Source organism: Brachyhypopomus gauderio, chromosome 14, assembly GCF_052324685.1.
Source record: "Brachyhypopomus gauderio isolate BG-103 chromosome 14, BGAUD_0.2, whole genome shotgun sequence".
NCBI lineage: Eukaryota > Metazoa > Chordata > Actinopteri > Gymnotiformes > Hypopomidae > Brachyhypopomus > Brachyhypopomus gauderio.
Window position 1 is genome coordinate 20427621 of NC_135224.1, and position 8547 is coordinate 20436167.

An 8547-nucleotide genomic window follows, 5' to 3' on the forward strand; every position below is an offset into this window, starting at 1 on the left:
GCTGTCGTCCAATAGCAATCCAGCACAGCAGATAATCAAAAACATGTCAGTCAAATGTACAATTTTCTGGGGTTTAAAGTAAGTCTTTACCAGAATAAAGGATTATGTGCACTCACACGCACGTAGGCACGCATGCACACACACACAGACATACACAGACACACACACACACACAGGGTTGAAAGTAGGACAATGCAGTTCCTATAAAGAATGAATAAGAAATGGTAGCAGTCCATTAATCCACCCTGAGCCTCTGCTAGCTGAGTGGGGGGTCAGGCTGATCAAAGCACCATTAATGATTAATGCAGCATCCTTTAAGCACAGATACTTCCTGTGTGCAGGGTGGTATCACATAGGTGCTCTGAAACAATGAGTCAAAACACTCGTAAACACACACACACACACACACACACACACACACACACACACGAGGTAAGAGAGAAGAGAGTGTCGTCATTAGAAGTCACGCCAGTGTGCTTGGACATATCAGGTCTCCTGCTCACCTATCAGGGCTCCAGTGTTGACATCATTTCTTACTGTGTATATATAAAAATAACATTCTCCCATGTCTACACCAGAATCTACACACACACACACACACACACACACACACACACCCCCATCATACATACACACACCCCACACAAACAAACCTTTTGTGTTTGACCTGCCTGTGGTCTGTACTGCAAAGAGGCTACAAAGCCATTTCAAGTCTCATTTGCAGGTTGTGAATCTGCACAGCTGCTGTGTCACCAACATCTCTAGAGAGGAGGCTGGGAGAGCTGTGTTAGTGTAGTGGTGTTAGTGTGACATGTTAGTGTACTGGTGTTAGTGTGGTGGCGTTAGTGTGACGTGTTAGTGTGGTGGTGTTAGTGTGACGTGTTAGTGTAATGGTGTTAATGTTAGTGTGATGTGTTAGTGTGGTGGTGTTAGTGTGACGTGTTCGTGTAGTGGTGTTAGTGCCACGTGTTAGTGCAATGTGTTAGTGTAGTGGTTTTAGTGTGACGTGTTAGTGTCATGTGTTATTGTGGAGGTGTTAGTGTGACGTATTAGTGTGATGTGTTAGTCTGATGGTGTTTGTGTGATGTGTTAATGTAATGTGTTAGTGTGGTAGTGTTAGTGTCATGTGTTAGTGTGACGTGTTAGTGTGGTGGTGTTAGTGTGATGTGTTAATGTGAAGTGTTAGTGTAGTGGTGTTAGTGTCACGTGTTAGTATGGTGGTGTTAGTGTGATGTGTTAATGTGACGTGTTAATGTAGTGGTGTTTGTGTGATGTGTTAATGTGACATGTTAGTGTGGTGTTGTTTGTGTGATGTGTTAATGTAATGTGTTAGTGTGGTGGTGTTAGTGTGACGTGTTAGTGTGTTAGTTAAGTGTTGTTAATGTGACGTGTTAGTGTGGTGGTGTTAGTGTGACGTGTTAGTGCAATGTGTTAGTGTAGTGGTTTTAGTGTGACGTGTTAGTGTGATAGTGTTAGTGCGATGTTTTAGTGTGACGTGTTAGTGTTATGTGTTAGTGTGACATGTTAGTGTGAAGTGTTAGTGTGACGTGTTAGTGTGGTGGTGTTAATGTGAAGTGTTAGTGTAGTGGTGTTAGTGTCACGTGTTAGTATGGTGGTGTTAGTGTGATGTGTTAATGTGACGTGTTAATGTGGTGGTGTTTGTGTGATGTGTTAATATGACATGTTAGTGTGTGGTGTTTGTGTGATGTGTTAATGTGACGTGTTATGTTAATGTGGTGTTGTTTGTGTGATGTGTTAATGTGATGTGTTAATGTGGTGGTGTTAGTGTGATGTGTTAATGTGACGTGTTAGTGTTGTGGTGTTTGTGTGATATGTAAATGTGAAGTGTTAGTGTAGTGGTGTTAGTGTGACGTGTTAGTGCGTTAGTGTAGTGTTGTTAGTGTGGTGGTGTTAGTGTGACGTGTTAATGTGACGTGTTAGTGCAATGTGTTAGTGTAGTGGTTTTAGTGTGACGTGTTAGTGTGATAGTGTTAGTGCGATGTTTTATTGTGACATGTTAGTGTGCTGTTAGTGTCATGTGTTATTGTGGAGGTGTTAGTGTGACGTATTAGTGTGATGTGTTAGTCTGATGGTGTTTGTGTGATGTGTTAATGTGATGTGTTAGTGTGGTAGTGTTAGTGTCATGTGTTAGTGTGACGTGTTAGTGTGATGTGTTAATGTGACGTGTTAATGTGGTTGTGTTTGTGTTAGTGTGACGTGTTAGTGTGGTGGTGTTAGTGTGATGTGTTAATGTGACGTGTTAATGTGGTGGTGTTTGTGTGATGTGTTAATATGACATGTTAGTGTGGTGGTGTTTGTGTGATGTGTTAATGTGACGTGTTAGGGTGGTGGTGTTTGTGATGTGTTGATGTGACGTGTTAGTGTAGTGGTGTTAGTGTGACGTGTTAGTGTTGTGGTGTTAGTGTGATGTGTTAATGTGACGTGTTAGTGTGGTGGTGTTAGTGTGACGTGTTGATGTGACGTGTTAGTGTAGTGGTGTTAGTGTGACGTGTTAGTGTTGTGGTGTTAGTGTGATGTGTTAATGTGACGTGTTAGTGTGACGTGTTGATGTGACGTGTTAGTGTAGTGGTGTTAGTGTGACATCTTAGTGTAGTGGTGTTAGTGTAGTGGTGTTAGTGTCGTGATGTTATTGCGATGTGTTAATGTGACGTGTTAGTGTGGTGTTGTTTGTGTGATGTGTTAATGTGACGTGTTAGTGTGGTGGTGTTAGTGTGATGTGTTAATGTGACGTGTTAGTGTTGTGGTGTTTGTGTGATATGTAAATGTGAAGTGTTAGTGTAGTGGTGTTAGTGTGATGTGTTAATGTGACGTGTTAGTGTGGTGGTGTTAGTGTGACGTGTTAGTGCAATGTGTTAGTGTAGTGGTTTTAGAGTGACGTGTTAGTGTGGTGTTGTTTGTGTGATGTGTTAATGTGACGTGTTAGTGTGGTGGTGTTAGTGTGATGTGTTACTGTGACGTATTAGTGCGATATGTAAATGTGAAGTGTTAGTGTAGTGGTGTTAGTGTGACGTGTTAGTGTAGTGTTGTTAGTGTGACGTGTTAGTGTGGTGGTGTTAGTGCGATGTGTTAATGTGACGTGTTAGTGTGGTGGTGTTAGTGTCACGTGTTAGTGTAGTGGTGTTAGTGTCACGTGTTACTGTGGTGGTGTTAATGTGATGTGTTAATGTGATGTGTTAGTGTGGTGGTGTTTGTGTAATATGTTAATGTGATGTGTTAGTGTGATGTGTTAGTGTAGAGGTGAATGAAGCCTGCAGAACCAGACACTCCTAGTTCCATCAAATAGTAATAAAATGGAAATCTGATCCTATAGGCCCTTTTCACAACAAAGCGGAAATACGTCACCGCTGGATAAAACAAGTACCTGTACTCGCAGAAGATAGTTGTTGTCAATTCACCTCAGCATGGACGTGTATTTACTTCATCCCTGACGTCGCTGCCGAGACTGAATTTTGAAGACATTTTCAGGATCGTTGGAGAACATTCAACAACGAAGGGATCCAAGTTGAATAAAGGCTACAAATTGTTTGTAGAAGAATTTATTCACTCATACCAGGGTAAGGTGACACCAGCTAGCACTAGCTAGGTAACTAACTATTATTTAACGTATAGCTAGTTCCATTATCCTACGGAGTGGTAAAACAGTCTATATTATTATGAGATATATATATATATATATATATATATATATATATATATATATATATATATATATATATATATATATATATATATGAATGATACTGACAGCTTTAGTTAACAATATCTAGCTAGGTTAGCAAGCCAAGTGACGTCAGCTATTGATTGTTTGGTTTACATCAGTATCAATAAAGTTCATGACACACACCAAGTTATTAAGTGTTGTTGTTTATTCAGTGTCCAATATAGTCGACAGCAAAGTGATGGTCAGAGCTAGATGAGCTAGATGCTAGTGGATCAGAGCTAGTTTCAGAGCCAGTTTCAGTGGAACAGTTGCTGTCCGCATTTGAAAGAACAAGCTCTCGGCTGGGAGTAGACGCTCGTCCACCACGAACGTGTACTCCCAGCCGAGAGCTTGCTCTTTTCTAGCTAGATGCTAGCGGATCGGAGCTAGATGCTAGCGGATCGGAGCTAGATGCTAGGGCAAATGCTCAAATCTTCCACAACCTCCGACTCTGGTGGACAAGCGTCTACTCCCAGACGAGAGTTTGCTCTTTCAAATGTGGACAGCAACTATTCCACTGAAACCAACAGCACCAACTTTTAGCCGCGAGCTTCCTACTATGTAGTCTGCAGCAGTGAAATGCTGGCTACAGACAAAGATGCTCTGGTGCACTGAAAAAGCTCTTGTTCTTGGACTCTACCATTGTTTAATGTGTAACAGAATTAACTTTACCCTGCGACGAGAGCTTCCGGAAGAAAAAATTCACATGAAGTGTGAAAAGGGCCAATAGAATTCAGTAATGCAAAAGTACTTAGTGAAATAAATGCTACAGTGCAACTACCAAACATGTTCTGGAGACTGTGGTGTATTAGGGTGTAGTTCTGGGGGACAGTGGTGTATAAGGGTGTAGTTCTGGGGACAGTGGTGGATTAAGGTGTAGTTCTGGGGGACGGTGGTGTATTAGGGTGTAGTTCTGGGGGACGGTGGTGGATTAGGGTGTAGTTCTGGGGGACGGTGGTGTATTAGGGTGTAGTTCTGGGGGACGGTGGTGGATTAGGGTGTAGTTCTGGGGACAGTGGTGGATTAGGGTGTAGTTCTGGGGGACAGTGGTGGATTAGGGCGTAGTTCTGGGGGACGGTGGTGGATTAGGGTGTATTTCTGGGGGACAGTGGTGGGTTAGGGTGTAGTTCTGGGATGGAGGAGGATTAGGGTGTAGTTCTGGGGGACGGTGGTGGATTAGGGTGTAGTTCTGGAGGGCTGGGTTAGGGTCTAGTTCTGGAGGGCTGGATTAGGGTGTAGTTCTGGAGGACTAGATTATGGTGTAGTTCTAGGGGACTGGATCGGGGTGTAGGTCTGGAAGGCTGGATTAGGGTGTAGTTCTATCAGACCAGATTAGGGTGTAGGTCTGGATTAGGGTGTAGTTCCATCAGACCGGATTAAGGTGTAGGTCTGGAGGGCTGGATTAGGGTTCTACACCACCAGGTTTCTTACACTTTTTGAGTAAAATCTGCAACACAATGCAGCCACGGTGGGGTGTATGTGTGGGACCTAATACAGTAGAACAATGTATGTTTGGGAGTGTGTGTGTGTGTGTGTGTGGTGGCTGGAAGGCTTGGTATGTTCATCCAATATGTGTGTTTGTGTGTGTATGTTTGTGTGTGTGTGTATGTTTGTGTGTGTGTGTGTGTTTGTATGTTTGTGTGTGTGTATGTTTGTGTGTGTGTGTGTGTTTGTGTATGTTTGTGTGTGTGTGTGTGTTTGTGTATGTTTGTGTGTGTGTGTGTGTGTGTTTGTATGTTTGTGTGCGTGTTTGTGTATGTTTGTGTGTATGTGTGTGTGTATATGTTTGTGTGTGTGTGTGTTTGTGTGTGTGTATATGTGTATATGTTTGTGTGTGTGTGTGTGTATGTGTGTGGTGTGTGTGTGTGTGTGCTTCCACCACCTACTGAGCCTGACAACAGTTACTGAGCTGCGTGATGCCTGATCAGTGAAACTAGTGAGCTGGAAAAAAAGTAAAACAACAACAGAGAAAAGAACTGCAAAAGAATCACAACTTACCCAAAATACCTTCTATTCTGGCAGAAAGAGAGGGGGGGGGGAGAGAAAGAGAGGGAGAGGGGTAGGGAAAGGGAGACGGAGAGGGGAGTGAGAGAAAGAGACAGAGGGAGGGAGAGAGGGGGGAAGGAAGAGGGAGGGGGAAAGGGGGGAAAAGGACAGAGAGAGGGGGATGGAGAGAGAGAGTGACAGAGAGAGATGCGAGAATAATTCTGACATGTATTCTATGTCAAGGAGTTACACCTTTAATGCATAAAGCAGGCGAGACAGGCCTGTGACGAGATCTTTAGGAAACGCTCCTGTAACCAGTGGCCCTGTCTCTGTTACACTCCCACAGGTGCAGCCGAAAAATAGCGGTTACACACACCGCTGCACAGGTCTGCTCGGGTGTGGCGTTACACACACTGTTGCTACGGGCAGGACAAGGCCAGGCTGAGAGCTGAAAGAACAGATGCTGAGCTTTATAGAGAGAGAGAGAAGAGAGAGAGAGAGAGAGAGAGAGAGAGAGAGAGAGAGAGGGAGATGGAGGGAGAAAGAAGGAGACAGAGGGAGAGGGGAGAAAGAGATTGTGAGAGAGATGGAGAAAGAGATGGCAGATGGCGAGAGAGAGTGAGAGAGACAGGGAGAAAGACAGTAGGAAAGAAGGATGTGAGAGAAATATCAGCCCATCTGTCGGAGGAGTGACTGGCGAGTGTGTCCACGTAATTTTAGTTTATTACTCCTGCTGGGACGGAGGGGAGGTGGGTGGGATGAGACAGCAGACTGAGACAAAAACCAGACGAGAAACATCTCAGCAGGGGAACGGAGAATGTGAGAATTTAACAAGAAAATACCGTACACCGTGATCCAGAGATGGTCAGACCCCAGCAGAGTCTGGCCTGTCTGGTCCCACAAGCGGTGAAAGGGTCTCCCACCCCCACCCACTGCCCCACCACCGCTATCTTACAATAGGGCATCCATCACCCCCCTCCCAATGATCCCAATTAAAGCGGGGTGAGTGTGGCAGCTGGCCCGTCCCTGGGGACCAGTGTGGGGCCCAGCTGAGCTCACAGCCCAGCTTAACAGATCTGAGATCAGTTTTACCTCTGAGCAGGGCTGGAATACGGCAGAATTCAGGTAGGGGCCACAGGCCCTGGAAGAGCGTTAAAAACAGAACCTTGAATTAAGTTGTAGAGTAAAAGAAAGAAAATATACAATCAAATGTTTTATATAACATCAAACGACCAGCATAATAACTTTTGTAAATGTAATAAATACAGATAGATTGATTTCTAAAGAGAGAGATTACGGACTTAAACCAGAAGCTACAGAGAGCGTGATATGTAGATCTTCAGAATACAGGTGGCAGGTGTGTCCTTGAACCTGGGAAACCAGGAGAACCAGGTGGTAAGGGCTGTACCTCCTCGCCACACAGCGCTATTCGAAAGCTCCCGACATCGCCAGAGGGATGAAGTACCTGGCATTCTTAAAGAGACAGAGGACTCACGCCCAGATCTTGGAGCTTACCCATAAGCCCCCATTGTGCGCCAAACTCAATAACTGGATTAGCGAGCCGGGCAGACGGTTATTTCAAAGTGCAAAGGCAATGAGACAATAAGGAGGCCGGTGTGAAACAGATCCATCGGTAGATCAAGCGCTGCAGGTAATAGGAGACCAGGAGGGTCTATTACCCGGAGGAGACGTGATTCATTCACGCTGACATACGGAGCAGCAGGGCCATTTGAAACAGGAAAGAAAAGACCGTCCCCCGCTGGAGGGGCGTGACGGAGGATCTCGGAGATCCCCCCCCCCCCCCCCCGGCCTCGTTCACCGTGTGCGACGGGGCCATTTGCATTTTCATGGTCCTCAGACAGAAGGGCCAATGAGGACCTTAGGGGAACTGTAGAATGACCTCAGTGGAAAGAGGAAGAGAAAGAGCCCCGTGGTGGCTGGAGGCGTGAGACAATAACGGAGAGTTTCACCGCCCCGCCTGCGTGATACGCCGCGATATTAACGTGCCTTATGACTCCTGTGGTCGCAGTCTAAGATGGCGGGTTAAATATAGATTACGACATGCTGATGTTGTAAGATTTTTTTTTTTAACTGCATCTCCTCGTCTATGTGTGCGTGCGTGTCTGATGATGATGATGATGAAAGGGTTAGTTCAAGATGACAGGCTGATTGAAAGGTTGAAGTTTTTGATATAAGTAGTAGTGTGTGGCGAGAAATGGTCATATATAGAAATATAAATAAATAATCATCCGTCTGGCGCCTGCTGTAATGTACTGGAGACGATTCACAGACCCGGTGTCCAATTCTGAGTGAAGGTGTACGGGTGTGCGCCCTGTATCAGTGATGACCTCTCTCTCTCCTGCATTACACTGCATGTGTTTACACTGTTTTCTGCATATTTTGTTTGTTTCCTTTCCCCAACTAATTTGAAGGAAGAACATTGTTTCCTTTCCTATACCACCACCAACCAACCATCTCACACACACACACAGTTGGGCATATCTCCTCTAGCCATCAGTGTTTACACAGCTGAATCGATGCCGTCACTGCCATTGTGAGGCAAAGCGTTTTTCCCCCTCATTCTCCCCTCACAGCCTAGTCAGTTAAACCCTTCACCGTAGATAAGCAGCATAGAATCACTGACCCAGAACTGACCCGGGACAGGTCCACAAGCCTGTCTGTGGCTCTACCCCCCCCCCCCGCCCCCCCCCCCCCCCTTCTCCACCTTCCCTCCAGACAGCAAGTCCGGATCTACTCCGAAAACGTGAGATTAGAAGAATCAAGTTGATTACTGAGCCTCAGTGGATCCAACTTAATGATATCCCTGAATGCATCTTCCT